Raw genomic sequence first — 18,867 nt, 5'->3', positions numbered from 1 at the left:
CCAGCATGCACAAGGTCCTGGGTTCAATCTCTGCTACCTTCATTAAATAAATAAATGAATAAATAAAACTAACCCCCCACAAAATTTTTAAAAATAAAATAAAAATATTGAACAGTGAAAAAAAAAAAAACAAGAGATAACAAATGCTGACAAGGATGTAGCGAAAAAGGAAGCCTAGAGCACTCTTGATGGAAATGTAAATTAGTATAGCCACTATGGAAACCAGTGCAGAGGTTCCTCAAAAAATTAAAAATAGAACAAACATACAATCTAGCAACCCAAAGCAATCTCTAGAATTAATGTTATCTCTATCAAATTACTCAGGACATTTTTTTACAGAACTAGAACAAATAATCCTAAAATTTATATGGAATCACAAAAGGCCCAGAATTGCCAAAACAATACTGAAAAAAAAGAATGAAGCTCCTAGACTTCAGACTATACTAAAGAGCTACAGTAGTAATCAAAACAGCATGGTGTTGGCACAAAAACAGACATATGGATCAATAGAACAGAACAGAGAGCCCAGAAATAAATCCACAGACTTATGCTCAATTAATGTTTGACAAAGGAGGCAAGAATGTATAATGGAGAAAAGACAGTCTCTTCAGCAATTGGTGTTGGAAAAACTGGACAGCTGCAGGTACATCAATGAAGTTAGAACACGCCCTCACACCATACACAAAAATAAACTCAAAATGGCTTAAAGACTTAAACATAAGACAAGACACTATAAACCTCCTAGAAGAAAACATAGGTAATACATATTCTGACAAATATCATAGCATTGTTCTCCTAGGGCAGTCTACCTAGGCAATAGAAATAAAAGGAAAAATAAACAAATGGGACCCCATTAAACTTACAAGCTTTTGCACAGCAAAGGAAAATAAAAACAAAACAAAGACAACCTACAGAATGGGAGAAAATATTTGCAAATGATAAGACTGACAGGGGCTTAATTTCCAGAATATACAAACAGCTCATACAACTTAATAAGAAAAAAACAAATAACGCAATCCAAAAATGGGCAGAAGACCTAAAGAAGCAATTCTCCAAGAAGACATACAAATGGCCAACAGGCACATGAAAAAAAATGCTCAATATCGCTAATTATCAGAGAAGTGCAAATCAAAACTACAATAAGGTATCACCTCACACAAGTCAGAATGGCCACCATTAAAAAGTCCACAAATGATAAATGCTGAAAAGGGTGTGGAGAAAAGGAAACCCTCCTACACTGTTGGTGGGAATGTAGTTTGGCACAGCCATTATGGAAAACAGTATGGAGATTCCTCAAGAAACTAAAAACAGACTTATCATGTGATCCAGCAATCCCACTCCTGGGCATATATCTGGAGGGAACTCTAACTTGAAAAGATACATGTACCCCAATGTTTATAGCAGCACTATTTATAATAGCCAAGACATGGAAACAACCTAAATGTACATTGAAAGATGACTGGATAAAGAAGTTTTGGTATATATACAATGGAATACTACTTAGCCATAAAAATGAATAAAATAACGCCATTTGCAGCAAGACAGATGGACCCAGTGATTGTCATTCTAAGTGAAGTAAGCCAGAAAGAGAAAGAAAAATACCGTATGATATCACTTATATGTGGAATCTAAAACAAACAAAAAAACCCCAAATTAACTTATTTACAAAATAGAAACAGACTCACAGACTTAGAAAACAAACTTACAGTTACTGGGTCAGGGGAAGGAGGGTGGGGAGGGATAAATTGGGAATTTGAGATTTACAGATGCTAACTACTATATATAAAATAAATAAACAACGTGTTTACACTGTAAAGCATAGCAAACTATATTCAATATCTTGTAGTAACCTATAATGAAGAAGAATATGAAAAGGAATATATGTATGTATATGTATGATTGAAACATTATGCTGTACACCAGAAATTGGCACAACATTGTAAACTGACTATACTTCAATAAAAAAAGAAATAAAAAGGAAAAAAGCTAGCAACCCAACTTTTGGGCTTCTGGGTAAATATCGAAAGAAGATGAAATCACTATCTCAAAGAGATATCTGCATTCCCGTGTTCATTGTAGCATTATTCACAATAGCCAAGGCATGGAAAGAAGCTAAATGTCCACCAACAGGTAAATGGATAAAGAAGATGTGATACACACACACAGTAGAATATTATTCAGACATAAAATAGAAAACAGTCCCTGACATTTGAACAACATGGATAGACCTTGAGGGCATTTATGCTAAGTGAAATAAGTCAGACAGAGAAAGGCAAATACTGTATGATCTCACATATATGTGGAATCTAAAGACATCAAACTCATAGATAAAGAGAGTAGAATGGTGGTTGCCAGGGACTGAGGCGTGAGGGGAAATGGGGAAATGTTCATATGTTGCAAATGTTGAGTTATAAAATGAATAAGTTACAATACAAATCTAATGTACAATATGTTAAGTATAGTTATCAATACTCTATTGTATACTTAAAGTTGCTATGAGAGTAGTTATTTAATGCTTTAACTGTAACAACAACAAATGGTAATTATGTAATGTGAGGAATGTGTTAACTAACCATATTGTGATAAACATTTCACAATATATGTGTATCAAATCATCACATTGTACACCTTAAACTTACACAATGTTATATGTCAATTATGTTTCAATAAATTTGGAAGATTAAAAACATATTTCTATTTACATTTGCAGTCAAATTTGAAATAGGTATAAATTTTAGGAAACACGTATAAGATATATGTGAAGAAAAACACAAAACCCTGATGAAAGATGTCAAATTAAAAATAAAAAAATGGAAGATATCCCATAGTCATGAACAGGAAGGCTAAATACTTTCAAGTTGTCTGTTCTTCCCTATTGATATAGATAGATTCAATGTAATGCCTATCAAAATCCCAGCAAGTTATTTTGTGGATATTGACAAACTGATTCTACAGTACATATGGAGAGGCAAAAGACCCAGAATAGCCAACTCAATACTGAAAGAGAAGAGCAAAGTTGGAGGATGGACATTACCCAACTACAACAATCACTATATAGCTACAGTAATCAAGATAATGTGATATCAGTGAAAGAATAGACAAACAAACCAATGGAAAGGAAAAGATAGCCCAGAAATAGACCCATATAAATATGGTCAACTGATCTTTGACACTGAGCAAAGACAACACAAAGGAACAAAGTTACTCTCTTCAACAAATGGTTCTGGAACAGCTGGACATCCATATGTAAAAAAATAAATATAGGCAGACCTTTCATCCTTTATAAACATTAACTCAAAATGGATCATAGACCTAAATGTAAAACACAAAATTGGAAAACTCCCAGAAGATAACATAGGAGAAAATATAGGTGGCCTTGGGCATGGTGATGACTTTTTAGATATAAAAGCAAAGGCATGATCCATTAAAGAAAGAATTGATAAGCTGGACACCATTAAAACTAAAAACTTCTACTTTGTGAATAGCTATATCAAGAGAAAGAGAAGACTAACCTAGACTGGGGAAAAAATCTGCAAAAGACACATCTGATGACAGACTGTTATACAAAATATACAAAGAACTTTTGAAATTCAACAGTAAGAAAAAAAAAATTGGTTACAAAATGGCCAAAAGACCTGAACAGATATCTCACCAAAGAAGACATACAGATAGCCAACTGTATATGTATGTGAATATATGTTCAACATTATATATCATTAGAGAATTGCATATTAAAATAATTAGATACCACTACACACACATTGGAATGGCCCCAAATCCAAACCACTGGCAACACCAAATGCTGGCAAGGATGTGGAGCAACAGGACCTTTCATTCTTTGCTGGTGGGAATGCAAAATGGTATAGTCATTTTGGAAGACAGTTTGACGAGTTCTTACAAAACTAAACATACTCTTATGGTCTAGCAAACCTGTTCCTTGATATTTACCCAAATAAATTGAAAACTTATGTCCGTAAAAAAAACTGCACATGGATGCTTTATTCATAGTTGCCAAAACTTGGAAGCAACCAAGATGTCCTTCAGTAGGTGGATAGATAAATAAACTGTTGTACATCCATCCAGACAAGGACTATTATTCCACACTAAAAAGAAATGAGCTATCAAGCCATGAAAAAACGTGGAAGAAACTTAAATGCAAATTACTAAGTGAAAAAAGCCAATCTGAAAAGGCTACACATTGTATGATTCCAACCATATGGAAAAGACAAAACTATGGCGGCAGTAAAAAGATTAGTGGTTGTTGGGGGTTAGGGGAAGGGAGAGATCGTAGGCAGAGCAGAGAATATTTTTAGGGCATGAAATTATTATTTATGATACTCTAATGGTGGGTACATGACATTATACATTTATCAAAATCCATAGAATGTACAATACCAAGAGTTATCCCTGATGTAAACATGGACTTTGGGTGATAATGATGTGTCAGTGTAGGTTCATTAATTGAGATGATATATCTATATCTATATCTATATCTATATCTATATCTATATCTATATCTATATCTATATCTATATCTATATCTATCTATACATCTCAAATATACCAGTCTGTTATGGGACGTTGATAGTGGAGGATGTGTGTGGGAGGAGATAGAGAGTATGTGGGAAAGCTCTGTATATTCTATGCAATTTTGTTGAGAATCTAGAACTGCTCTAAAAATAAAGTTTAACTTTAAAAATTCAGTCAAAAAATTCCCAGCTTTATTTTTTGCCTATCTTCCTCATACATGAGGAAGAAAAGCAAACCAAGGCCATTGAAAAGTCCTTTCCCACGTAGACATGGTGACATTAATGCTTTTGATCTGCTGCTCATATTGAGCTGTTTTATTGAATTGTTATCCTGCCTGCTTCAGATTGGTTGCAAGCTTAGCAGAGCTGTGCACATAGAAGATCCATGTCCTGGGCAATGATCCAAAAGGATCATTAACTGAAACCCCAGATGTAGCAGTTGCCAAAAGATTTATTTTTCAACCTCCTCACACAATGATAATCAACCTTTGTGTTTTCAATGAGTGTTTTGCAATGCATGTGAACTTTCCTATAACTCAAAGTCCAAAAGAGAAATCAGACTGAGTGGAGCTAGACCAAAGAGAATTTTTAAATGGAAAGAATTCTGTCAAAGTCAAGTTCCCCATGGATATTAACAAAGTCTATGTATTTGCTGCCTTGTAAATAGTATATTAAAGTTTTTTCTCATCCACACCCTTTATAGCATGTGCTGGGATTGTTATAACTGCACTTGAGGTAATTTATGTATTTCCATTTATATAATATCTAGAAGTATCAAGAAAGAACTCTCCTTTTGGATTTACATGGCTGATTATCATTAATCCATGAGGGAGCTTTACAAAACTATCCCAGATATTGTGTGCATGAACTAAAGACAGGTTTCAGCAGTGGAGAGTGAGCATCTAGATTTAGAAAAGGAACCTAGGAAGGGAGAGAAAACATGGGAAAGTCCAAGTCAAGTAGGTAAGGGCTTAGATCTGAGTTTTAGGATATTAGATAAGGGGAATATTAGATAAACACAGCATTAGAACTTAGGTAGGATGTCAATTGATGAATGTACTAGTTTGAATCAAGTAAGGATCTGAAGTCAGAAAAGATAAGCCATGTACTGTATTTTTTAAACTTCGTATTAATTCATTCATAGAAAGATCATTTTAAAAAGCATATAAGGAAGCCCTGAAATTACAGTTTGAAAACCATTGTACTAGATGATCAAGGCACCTTTGGGAAGTGGTGTTGACCAGTAGATTCTAATAAACTCTGCTCCCTTTCCTGTCAAAGATTGATCACTAGTTTGATCTAAGGACTCAGGCCAGTCAGTAAGTTGCTTTGCTTTTATAAGTCTATTATCCACATTCATTGACCAAGTCTTGACCAAGCCAGACACATGACTGTGCCAAGCATTTGCAATTTTTGAATGAGCATGAACCCATGCAAAAAAATTACATAATAAGGTAGTTTTACAAGAGAAGAGTCAACCCACTCAGACCATTAGGCTGGACTAAAACCAGGGATCCTTTAAGAAAGAGTTCTGAACTATCAACTTAAAGTAACCCCTTTACCTTTAGGTAAATATTTCATTTGAATAAACCTACAAGTTTATGCTCTAAGTCTCATACTGAACAACTCTAGTTACTTTACATATTGTGTTTTCTTGACTTCTTGTTTAGGCCTTTTGAAAAATTTTATTCTTGTTATAGAGGATCCATGTTTTTCTATAAAGTTCTCCTCTTCATCTACACACAAAGACCCATCTCCTCTTTGTGTATCATGCTCATATGGAAAAAATACTTTCAGAGTGTGAAGCTGTTGCTTTGGATCCAATGTGTCATTTCAACTTTGGATTAGTTTTTGTTAGCCAAGATATTATTTGTTTTTCTGGTTATTCTCTTGTCAGTTGGCTAATGTTTTTCTCTTCACAAATTGTTTTCTAGATACGAGGCTATAAAGAGTCTTCTCAAATAACTCTGTCTAGCTCCTCTTATGGTAAAACTGTCTTGCAGGCTCGTCACTCAGTCTTTTTGGTGAAGAGTCATCTTCAGTCAGTTCCTAGCTATGTGACTTTGGGCAAATAAATTCACCTAAGCCTCAGATTTTTCATCTATAAAGTGAGAATAATGACCATACCTCTTCCACGGTTGTTAAGAGGATTAAAAAATAGGCATAATTCTAAGTACTTTCCATGTACTCTATCTTATAGTAGTTGATCTATATGTGTTAATTTTTGCTATTCCATTTCCCAGGAATGATATTTTTTACCCTAATCACTTATTTAAGAGATAAACACCTAAGTTCTATTTCCATTCAGGTTTGCTATTTTGAGGGAAAGAATATAGGAGGGTACTTCACAAATGACAAAGTACAAAAATGCTCCCAGTAACAAAACTTTAATATCATTACTGTATTTGATAAAATTGGTTCTGAGATTGACCAATCTATGTATTTTATGTTTTGTTGGGTCTAAAACTGTCTTTTAATATATTTATTCTATGTATTAACTTTACATTATTTCCCTAATTTCAGTTAAGTTCAACCACTACTTACCAAGAGTTCCCAATGCTGCCAGCAGCTATACTAAGCACTGCTGTGAGTAACACATAAGTAGAAGACCAAGTCCCTGAAGTTATAGAGCTTATGGAATTGAAGGCAACATCATACTCACACACAAAAATCATGTGTGAAGAATGAAAGAGTGTATGAAATCCCCAATTGAATATCATCATCAAATATGTGTATTACAGACAAGAATTACAGTATGTGCTCCAAAATGAGTATCCTTATGTCATCCAAGGCATCATGTCAGCCTTCACTGTGGCTGCTGTTATTATTTACGCTGCTAACTTTCCAACTCTTTCTTGTGTACATCAAAGATCCACTTCTCCACAGTGCATGGGGATTAAGGTATCTTGGTCTAAAGATGCTCTAGTTATGTAAGGGAACTATATCAGTTATGTTGTCCATAGATTCTCAAACACCAAAGAATCAGAACACTTTTTAAAAAACAAATGTTCACGATAATTCAGAAAGTACTTCATGAACTAGAAATACACTGGGATTGTTAATACATATATTGATTATCATTTGACAGAACTAGAGAATCTCTTAAACTCTCCAGTTTAAATTCTGGATAATCAACTCTTTATATTTGTATAAAACTTTAAATTTTTTAGTACTTTCATATATGTCCTTATACTTTTTCTTCATGGCAACCTACTATGAAATAGATGGAATAAGTGTTAATAAGCCCCTTGACAAACTCACGTCTAATCAATGAACTTTACTGAGTACCTACTATGTTTCGGTGTTAGTTGATGCAAAAATATGTATTAATAGAGACCTTATTCTCCAAATGTCATGGGAATTACTAAAACATGTGCAGTTGTTAATGCTAGTGAGGCACTTAACACATTGAAATTATAAAGTGCAATGGGTTGTTTCCATGTCTTGGCTATTGTATATAGTGCTGCTATGAACTATAAAATAGATAAAAAAATAAATTTCTTCTGTATAGCACAGGAAACTATATTCAATATCTTATAGTAACCTATAATGAAAAAGAATATGAAAATGAATATATGTAGGTATATGTATGACTGAAACATGATGCTGTACACCTTAAATTGACACATTGTAACTGACTATACCTCAATTAAAAAGATGCGATGGGAATACAGAAAAAAAAAAAAGCTTTATTCCTGCCTGGATTAAAGGAAGCGGAAAGCTCTGCAAAAGTGGTAAAGCATTATCTGGGTCCTAATGAGAAAATAAGATTTTTAACTGGGTAGAAAAGAGGGAAAGAGCATACTAGACAGAAAGATCAACATAAGCAAAGGAGAGAAAATGTGAACATGTATGATGAAATCTGAGACTGGTGAACAGTCTTGTGGTCCTGTGTGGCCAGGCCTAGGTACGTGGTGGAGTTAGAGGAAATGAAGCTAGAAATATAGGCTTGGATTAAATTGGGAAGGGCTTTGAATGCCATGCTGAAGAGTACAGAATAACTGTTTTTAATTTTAGCACTTCCTATGTGCCAGGAAATATGCTACATACTTTAAGTATGCAATCTCATTTTCTCTTCACAGTGGCTGCATAATATCAGTATTGTTCTCATCCCATTTTATAACTAGCCCAGAACATAAGCGGCAGAGCCAGGATATAAATGAGGTCTGCTTGATGCCACAGCCCATGTCCTTAACCACTCTGCAACACTGCCTAACATACTTACTTCCCTGTTGGCAGCATACCCCTCCCATCCTGTCAAGTCCCATGAGTACTCCCGCATAATTCCCTCTCCCTCAGCTCCCTCTTTTAACTCTTTAAAAATTTTTTTGAACACTTTTTTTGTTGGTAGGGGGAAGCAATTTGATTGATTGATTGATTGATTATTTTCTAATGGAGGTACTGAGGATTGAACCTAGTACCTTATGCATGCTAAGCACGCACTCTACCATTGAGCTATACCCTTCCCCTACCTGACTCTTTAATATTAAAGCATCTCTTGAGATAACAAAATGAGTTACAAGGAGCTGGTCGTGACTACTTCCTTAGTCTACTAGTTTCCACTGGAAGAATGTGTGTTGGGGGAACATTAGAGATCAGCTGGTCCCTGAAGCCTTAGGACTCCCAGACCCTACCTGAGCTGAATGTGCCTGCCCTTAGTTCATCAAGGTGACCTACCAGCTGCTTATCCCATATCCACTGGATGACTTATCTGAACTTACCTGGACGGCTCTGTGTGTGAGAGGAGACATAATAGGGTTAATCAGTTTCTAAACCTTAGATTTTTATGGAGATTCATAAAGAATTTCAGAAGAAAAAAAAAATCACAGCCACCTACCCACTCTCCTAATGACAGCTTAGCTCTTCCCAGAGAAGAAATTTCCCATTTCTGGGTGTGAATGTAATTTTCTCTGCTTTAGAGGCCTACCCTGTAATCTAGGGAAGCTGACATTTTCCATTCTGTAATAGGGTGAAGACATTGGTTTGATGATTTTTCTTTTGCCAGAAGCACTTTTTCTTTCATGGCATATGGTAGCCTGGGCTACATCTGTTCTGGCTGCCCAGAGCTTCACCATCCTCTGGGGAATCTTTACAAAGACAGTGGATCTAGAACAATAAAACCATCTCCAAGGCCCTCTCTTGCTACAACAAGAATCTCAGTCCCCTTAGCCTTTCTCAGGGAGTATGCTTGTCACCTGATTGGGGTCACTGATTTATATACTTGAATAAACATACCTCACGTTATATGTAATTTTGTACCATTCCAAGTAGCTTTGTTTCCTTTCTTATTTGGTCTATAAGGCAAGCAGGGTAAATACCATTGTCCTTCAATATATGAGAAAACTAAAGCATAGAAACACTTAGTATTATTTAAAGGGAATCCAATTTGGAATTAAAGCAAAATTAGAATTCACTTCTCCCTACTCACAGCATTGGGGAGACTCTAATACATCACATTGCTTGAATAAGGAACAAACAAGTTGTCCCCCCTTCCCTAGACACTGCACTATTAGTATGCTAATTTTTCTTTATCTCCTAAGAGCCTCTGAGGCTCCTAGAGTTCTGGCTGAGGATCTGTAGCCACCTAGAACCAACTGGACACTTGGAGAAGCCAAGAAGAGCTGCTCTAGGGTTCAGGGTACTGGCTGGCTGTGCAGTGTATCAGTGTCGTTCGGCCTCGTCTGTGCTGTAGTAACCGGTAATATCTAGCCTTTATCCAGTGCTTACTATGCACCAGGCAGAGTGCTATGTGCTTTGTAGGACTTACCTCATTTACTCTTCCTAACAATTCCATGAGGTAGGTAGCATTTTTAATTCTTATTTTTCATGGTCTTAACCACTTGAGTCTGCTATCACTCCAGTATTACAAAATTAGAGACTTTCTAAAAGCCCCATGGCAAAGACTACTATTGAGAAGTTGATTCATCATTTGTGTTTTCCTAACTCTTGACTGATTTCTATTTTTTAAACAGCTTTATTGAGATATAAGTCACACCTTATAATTCAGTCATTTAAAGCATACAATTCGATGTTATTTTTTTTTCCAGTATACTTACAAAGTTGTACAGTCATAACCACAATGAATTTTAGAAGACTTCCATCACCTCCAAAATAACTAATCTCTCAATTTTGGTGATTTTATTTTATTTTATTTTACCAGAGAATCGGATCTGGCCTGATTCCAAATCTATCCTGGCCAAAGATCTAGAGCAGGGGTCACAAACTCAAAAGCTCCAGGGACCAAGCAGACAACATCAAAAAGTGAGCCAGCATCAACACTGGAGGGAACCATGGCAAATCTGAAGGAGCCTGCCGTCTAAAAGAGAGGAGCTACAGCTGAGCCATGTTGAAATATGGACTCAATTGCTTTTCAAAAATAAGCCAGAAATATGGAATTTTATAAACAATTCACTGGTCATTTTTGCATGATAGTAATTGAAATTTAAAAAACAACTACATGGGAAAAATAAAAAATATCTGTGGGCCAGATTCAAATACTGAGTTACTGGTTTATGACCTCTACATTCGAGAAACACGGAAACTCTCCAGTTTCAGTTTTCTTGACACTATCCTCCCCTACCACTTGCCCATCTACCAAATTGGAATCAGAGTTCTCTGGCCTTAGGGCTTTGATTTGGGTATGGTTTTGCCCTGTTGTAAGGATATGGACTAGATAGTTTCTTGGAGTGACACAAAAATAACCCTTCCTTCATACTGATCTATCTTAGATCTGTGCTCATCTCTCTGAAGAGACCTGAATCTATATTCTTTGAGATTTTCAAGAGAGATTCTAACAGATTTATCCTTTTGAGGATCCTAACCTGATGTTCAGACTCAAGCTGTCCCTAGGAGTCATTCTGAAGCAAAGTTATTATAGCTCTTTCAGCCTCTGATTGTGTCCCTAACATCAGGACAATCTGATTTGTTACAGAGCACCTGGCACTGGCATGTGTCCTCCTCCTTTGGGTCACACTGTCAACTAGGTGCTATTGCCTGCCTTTCGCCATCAGGGTTAATTCTAGGGGATGCCCTTATATAAATACCTACCTTAAAGGTTGTGTTAAGGATTAGAAATAATGTGCACCAAGCACCTAAGATAGTTTGTGGCCCTTGGCGGGTACTCATTAAACACGCACACACATACACACACAGTACTGACTATGATTCTGCTGAGGCTTATGAGAAAACAGGGATTTCTGGTGAGAGGGGAAAATAGCAGCTCTTAGCCAGCATGCCCTGTCAACAATAGAAATGCAAAATTTCTAAGAGGCTGGTGCCCATCTGCAGAAATAAGCAAACAGGCATGACCCTTCTTCAACGTGGGCCTCACCTGGCCCCTATATCCCTTTTTCCTAGTGCACAAGAGAACACATGGCTCCAATTAGAATACCAGTTAGTGTTACGGATGGTTGGGTTGCTAAGCTCACTGGGTGGAAAGAACATTATTAGCCTGGCACTGAACTCAGTCCAGCCACTGCCCATCCTCCTGACTAGTCATATACAAGCGCTGTTCCTGCAGGTACCTACCTCACAGGCATAAGTGCTGTAGTAATAAAAATTGTAATTTAAAAAACACCATGGTACCTCTTTACCCACTATGTTCATTGCTGAATTGATTGAAGTAAGAGATGTAGGAAAATGTCGTGGGTTAAATGTTGAAGTCCTAAGCCTTGGTACCTGTGAACACAATCTTATTTGGAAATAAGGCCTTTGTAAATGTAATGAAGTTAAAATGAGGTCCACTGGAATAGGGTGAGACTTTAATATAACTGGTGTCCTTGTAAGAAAAAGAGAAAAGACACAGAGAGAGACATGCACAGATGGAAGACAGCCACGTGAAGACAAAGACACAGAGAGGGAAGACTGCCATGTGACTACAAAGGCAGGCATTGGAGTTATTTAGCTGCAAACCAAGGGACACCAAGGACTGCTGGTAACAGCCAGAAGCTAGGAGAGGGAGCCTGGCCCTGCCAACACCTTGACTTTGGACTTCAAGCCTCCAGGACTGTAAGTAAGTTTCTATTGTTTTAATGCATAAAGCTGGTGGTAACTTGTTACCACAGCCCTAGGAATCTAATACAGGAGGAATAGTAGGAATGTGTCTTTTGGAGTCAGGCAAGTCTGTGTTCAAATTCTGGCTCTGCCATTTTCTACCTGTAGATTTGGGCAGATTATTTAACATCTCTGGACCTGTTTAGTCATCAATAAAAAAAGGATAGCACTACCTCAAAGGGGTATTATGACCATTAAATGAAATATTTTAAGTTGAAAGTGTCTAACACTTAGGAGTGGTGACTGTTTTCCATAATTATACATATATATTTCTGGAAAGCAACTTGGTATAAAAATACATAAAAGCTTCACATGTGCGTTTTCCATGATCCACTAATTTCTAACGTATATACACAATAGTCATTTCTAAGGTATACACCTACTCCTAAGTATATACCCAACAGAAATGCATATACTTGAGTGTTCATAGCAGCAACAGTCATGATAGTAAAATAATATATAAAGTCATATGCCCATTAGCAGGAAAGTGAATAAATTAAATTGTGGTATATTCACACAATGAAATACTATTCAACAATTAAAATCAATACTCTGTAACTATAGATACTACAAACGTGTTGAATAAAAAGAAGCCAAGAAAACTGCATACTCTATGATTCTAAACATATATAAATTTTTTAATTCTGGCAAAACTAATATAGACTGTTAGAAGTCCTGATAGTGCTTACCCTTGGGAGGAAGTAGTGACTGAATGAGGCATGAGGGAGGCTTCTGAGGTGCTGGTAACATCTTGTTTCTAGATATGGTGGTGTGTTCACTATATGGGTGTGTTCACTTTGTGAAAATTTGTCAAGCTGCACACTTATGTGCATTTTTCTGTACGTACATTATACTCCAATAAAAATGTTTAAAAATTCATACAATTTGACCTAGTAATTACACATTTTAAAAAATAACAAGAGAAAATCAAATATATGTCTGAGAATAGTCAGCATAGTAATACATGTAATAGATAGTATAGAGAAAATTATGCTAATATTGAACAGAAAAGTCATGGTTTAATCATTTATGATTTACCTAAATAAGAAAATATTAGGTGACAAAGAGTTTTTTATCCAGTTCTTCAATAGGGAATTTTTATTTTTTTAACAATTCTTATAGGCTGTTAAAGGGATCTTAAAGATGGGTTCAACCTCTTACTTTGTGCCTCTGTGTTTATTTATAAAGAGAGAAAATAACTTGCTTAAGAAGTGTGTTTCCCCAAGTCAACTTGTGTTCAAATCAAGACCAGAGGAAAAGTTCAAGTTGAACAAGTTAGGATTGGGCTACACACTACTTGGACTTGAAGAAAAATAGACATCCAGTCATCTGGGAGACAGCAAGGATTTTAATTTACATACATTATTCAATAAATATTTATTTTACTTCTTACACCAGAAAAAAGTCCAGATAGACCAAATAAGATAACTATAAAAGCAATAAAAGAGAACATGGGAGAATTAAAAAAAATTGGTTTGTAATGTGCAAGGCCCCTCTGAGCAAGATTCAAACTCCTGCAGACTTTAAGGCAAAAGACTGATAAATTTGACTATAAATCATTGAAAATGTCTTTGTTGAAAAAGTAATACTATGAGAAAATTCCATAGACAAGTTAAAATGTGAGAAAAATGTTTTCAAAATATGGTGAAGGACAAATTATCTTAATAGATAAAGAGCTTTTGCAAATCCAAAGAAAAATACCACAACCCAATAAAAACTGGGGAAAGGAAATGAATGAGAAATTCACAGAAAAATACAAATGGCACATGAATAAAACCAAACTTATATAGTGCTTATCATAGCCCAAGTCCTATTCTAAGTGATTTACACATTTGAGACTCAACAGCAATCCTATAAAGTAGGTACTAACAGAATTGTCATACGTAAGGAAACTGAGACACAGAGGTTAAGTGGTCTGTCTAAGGCCATACAGTAGATAAATAATAGTGCTGGAGTTTGAACTTATATTTTAATGTATACACCCTTGTACTGTTGGATTTTTTTTTACCATGTACATGCATATATGATTTTTCAATTAAAAGTAATGCCAACAACAAAAATTACATGGAATATTGAGTTATTCAACATGAGCTAAATTAATGTGTCCAGATTCGGATTTAACTAACATTTATTAGGACATAACCTGAACAAAGTTTTATTCTAAGCACTATCATTATCATCTCTTCTATGAACTGACTGGGTAAACTCGGAAGGCAGAGACTGAATAAAGTATATTTTTCTGTCATTTGTCAACAGCCATAGGAGAAAGCCCACACTTAACTTTCTTATTTGCTATTAGATTGCAGAAGAGTAGGTGATACAGTTCTTTGTTGTTGATACAACCCCCTATTTCTTTTTCTCAAAAATTGTAACATCTACCATTTACTAAGTTTCTACTATGTGTCAAATGCTGCAATTTATGATTCCTGTTTAATACTAACATCCCTATGAAGTGGACACTATTTTAACCTTTACTTGTAGAAGAGAGATCTAAGCCTCAGAGAAATAAAGTAATTTACTCAAAGTCACAGCCCAGGTCTGTTTGTTTATAAACCCCTGATCATAACTACCATACGATTTTACTTTCTTAATTTTAGGGAAAAGAAATAACAGTTACCATTTAATGGGAGATAACCATCTTTTTTGAATAGTACTAAACACTTTACATGAATGGTTGCATTTAATGCTTATAACAACCCCATGAGGTAGCATAACAATTATTGTTATTCCCTTTGAGAGATGAAGGAACTGAAGCATAGAGGGTAAGTGACATGCCTATAATTATTCAGCTAATAAGTAAAATAGCCAGGGTTTGAACAGGGTTATCTGTATGGCTTAACAGCTTGTGTTTTTTATTCTAAATCATACAGCCTGGTAGAGTGACTGAGTGAATAAAATACAAAAACAAAAAACAAGACCAAACTGTATGCTGCCTACAAGAGACTCACTTCAGCTTCAAGGACACAAACAGACTCAAAGTGAAGAGATGGGAAAAGATATTCCACACAAATGGAAACCAAGAGAGCAAGGGTAGCTGTATTTATATCAGACAAAATAGAATTTAAGTAAAAAAATGTAACAAGAGACAAAGAAGGTCATTATATAATGATAAAGGGGTAAATCCATCAAGAATACATAATAATTATAAATATATATGCACCCAACATTAGAGAGCCTAAATATATTAGGCAAATAATAAATAGATCTGTAGTAAGTAATAGACAATATAATAATAGAGTATTTCAACATCCCTCTTTCGACAATGGATAGATTGTTTAGAAAGAAAACCAGTAAGAAAACATTGGACTTGAACCATATTTAGACCAAACAGATCTAACAGAGATATAGAGAACATTCCATCTAAGACTAGCAGAATACACATTCTTCTCAAGCACATGGGGAACATTCTCCAGGATAGATCATACGTTAAGTTACAAAACAAATCTCAGTAAACTTCAGAAGACTGAAACTATACCAAGTATCTTTTCCAACCACAATGTTATAAAACCATGAAGAAAACTGGAAAATTCACCATTATGTGGAAATTAAACAACACATTTCTGAATGACCAATGGATCATAACAAATCAAAAAATACATTTTTAAAAATACATTGCAACAATATATTTGCATAATAATATAAACAAAAATGAAAGTATAACAAACAAAAACTTACAGGCTGCAGGAAAAGCAGTGCTAAGAGGGAAGTTTATAGTGATAAATAACTACATTAAAAAAAAAAAGATCTCAAACAACTAACTTTAAGCTTCAAGAAACTAACAAAACAAGAAAACATCTCAGCCCAAGTTAGAAGAAGGAAGGAAGTAACAAATATCAGGCAGAAATAAATAAAATAGACAATAGAAAAGTAATAGGAAAGATTAATGAAACCAAGAGTTGTTTTTTTGACAAGATAAAATTGATAAACCTTTAGCTAGACTTATCAATAAAAGAGAGGACTCAAATAAATAAAATTATACATGAAAAAAGAGACATTACAACTGATACCATAAAAGTGCAAAGGATCATAAGAGACTACTATGAGCAATTATATGTCAACAAATCAAAGAGTCTACAAGAAATGATTACGTTCCTATAAACATACAACCTACCAAGTGTGAGTCATGAAGAAATAGGAAATCTGAACAGACCAGTAACAAAGAGATTAAATCAGTAATTTAAAACCTCCCAACAAAAATGAGGATCAAACGGCTTCACAAGCAAATTCTATCAAACATTTAAAGAATGTAAAATCTTCTGAAACTCTTCCAAAACACTGAGGCCGAGGGAAGGCTCCCAAACTCATTTTATGAGGCCAGCATTACCCTGATATTAAAGATAAGGGTAGTACAAGAAAAAACTACAGGCCAATATCCCTGATAAATATAGATGTGAAAATTTCCAACAAAATGCCAGCAAATCAAATTTGACAGCACATTAAAAGGGTCATACACCATGATCAAGTGGAATTTATCCCTGGGATGCAAGGATGGCTTAACATACGTAAATCAATTAATGTGCTACACCACATTAGTGGGATGAAAGACAAAAACCATATGATCATCTCAATAGATGCAGGACAGGCATTTAACAAAATTCAACATCCTTTCATGATAAAAACTCAACAGATTTGATACAGAAGGGACACACCTCAACATGATAAAGGTGATATATGACAAACCTGTAACTAACATCACACTCAACAGTAAAAGGTTGAAAACTTTCCCTCTAAAATAAGTGAAAGAGATAAGGATGCTGCTTTCATCAAATCTATTCAACATAGTACTTGAAAGCCCTAGCCAGAACAAGTAGGAAAGAAAAAGAAATAAAAGGCATTCAAATCAGAAAAGAGGAAGTAAAATTGTTCATGTTTGCTGATGACATGATCTTGTATAGAAAATATCCTAAAGACTCCACCAAAAAACTGTTAAACCTAATAAACAAATTCAGTAAGGTTTCAGGATACAAAATCAACATACAAAATCAATTGTAATAACCTTTAGTGAAAAAGAATATGAAAATGAATATATATGTATATGCATGACCAAGACACTATGCTGTACACCAGAAATTGACATATTGACTGTACTTCAATAAAAAATATCTAAACACTAATAATGAACTATTTGAAAAAGAAATAAAGAAAGTAATCCCATTTTACAATAGCAACAAAAACAATAAAATACTTAGGAAAAATTTAACCAAAGAAGTGAAAGATCTATACACCAAAATTATAAGATATTCATTGAAAGAAAGGAGACACAAATGAATGGAAAAATATTTCATATTCATTAATCAGAAGAGTTAATATTGTTAAAATGTTCATCCTACCCAAAGCCATCTAAGTTTCAACATAATCCCTATCAAAACTCCAATGGCACTTTTCACAGTAGAAAAAAAAAATCCTAAAATTTGTATGAAACCCCAATGATCTTGAATAGCTAAAGCAATCCTTAGAAAGAAGAACAAAGCTAAAGCCATCATAGTTCCTGATTTCAAATTGTATTACAAAGCTATACTAACCAAAACAGTGTAGTGATGGCATAAAATCAGACACACAGACTGATGGAACAGAAATGAAATACAGAAATAAACACATGCAGATATGGTCAACAAATATTTGATGCGGGAGCCAAGAATATTCTGTGGGGAAAGGATAGTCTCTTCAATAAATACTGTTGAGAAAACTACATCCACATACAAAAGAATGAAATTGTGGACCCCTATTTTACACCATTCACAAAAACTTACTCAAAATGGATTAAGGACTTAAACATAAGACCTGACACCATAAAATTTTGAGAAGAAAACTTAGGGGAAAAACTCCTTTTTATTGGTCTTGGCAATGAATTTTTGGATATGACACCAAAGGCACAAGCAACGAAAGCAAAAATCAACAAGTGGGACTACATCAAACTAAAAAGTTTCTGCACAGCAAAAGAAACAACACAAGGAAAAGGCAACCTAAGGAATGGAAGAAAATATTTTCAATTCACATAAATGGTAAGTGATTAATATCCAAAATACAAGGAACTCATACAACTCAATAGCAAAACAACACATAATCCAATTTAAAAACAGGCAAAGGATCTGAATAGATATTTTTCCAAAGAAGATTTTCAAGTGGCCAACAGGTACATGAAAAGGTGCTCCATAACACTAATCATCAGGGAAATGGAAATCAAAACCACAATGAGATATTACCTCACACCTGTTAGAATGGCTATTATTAAAAGGCAAGAGATAACAAATGCTGGCAAAGATGTAGAGAAAAGAGGACCCCGGTG

At 34.9% G+C, this 18,867-nt stretch overlaps 2 protein-coding genes across 5 annotated transcripts in view; one reads left to right on the top strand and one right to left on the bottom strand.

Annotated features, from left to right (window-relative positions):
* Window positions 1-11,258, top strand: part of LHFPL1 (LHFPL tetraspan subfamily member 1) — a 161,504-nt gene extending 150,246 nt beyond the window's left edge. For all 4 annotated transcript variants that reach the window (XR_004317806.1, XR_004317808.1, XR_004317807.1 and 1 more), the window contains one exon: window positions 10,690-11,258. The gene's annotated coding sequence lies outside the window, so the exon portion shown is untranslated. The remainder of the gene's footprint in view (window positions 1-10,689) is intronic.
* RTL4 (retrotransposon Gag like 4) overlaps window positions 1-18,867 on the bottom strand; it is a 158,186-nt gene that overhangs the window by 34,213 nt on the left and 105,106 nt on the right. The gene's annotated exons all lie outside the window — the stretch shown is intronic.

This window comes from Camelus ferus, chromosome X (assembly GCF_009834535.1).
Source record: "Camelus ferus isolate YT-003-E chromosome X, BCGSAC_Cfer_1.0, whole genome shotgun sequence".
NCBI lineage: Eukaryota > Metazoa > Chordata > Mammalia > Artiodactyla > Camelidae > Camelus > Camelus ferus.
This window is presented reverse-complemented; position numbering and strand designations above follow the sequence as displayed.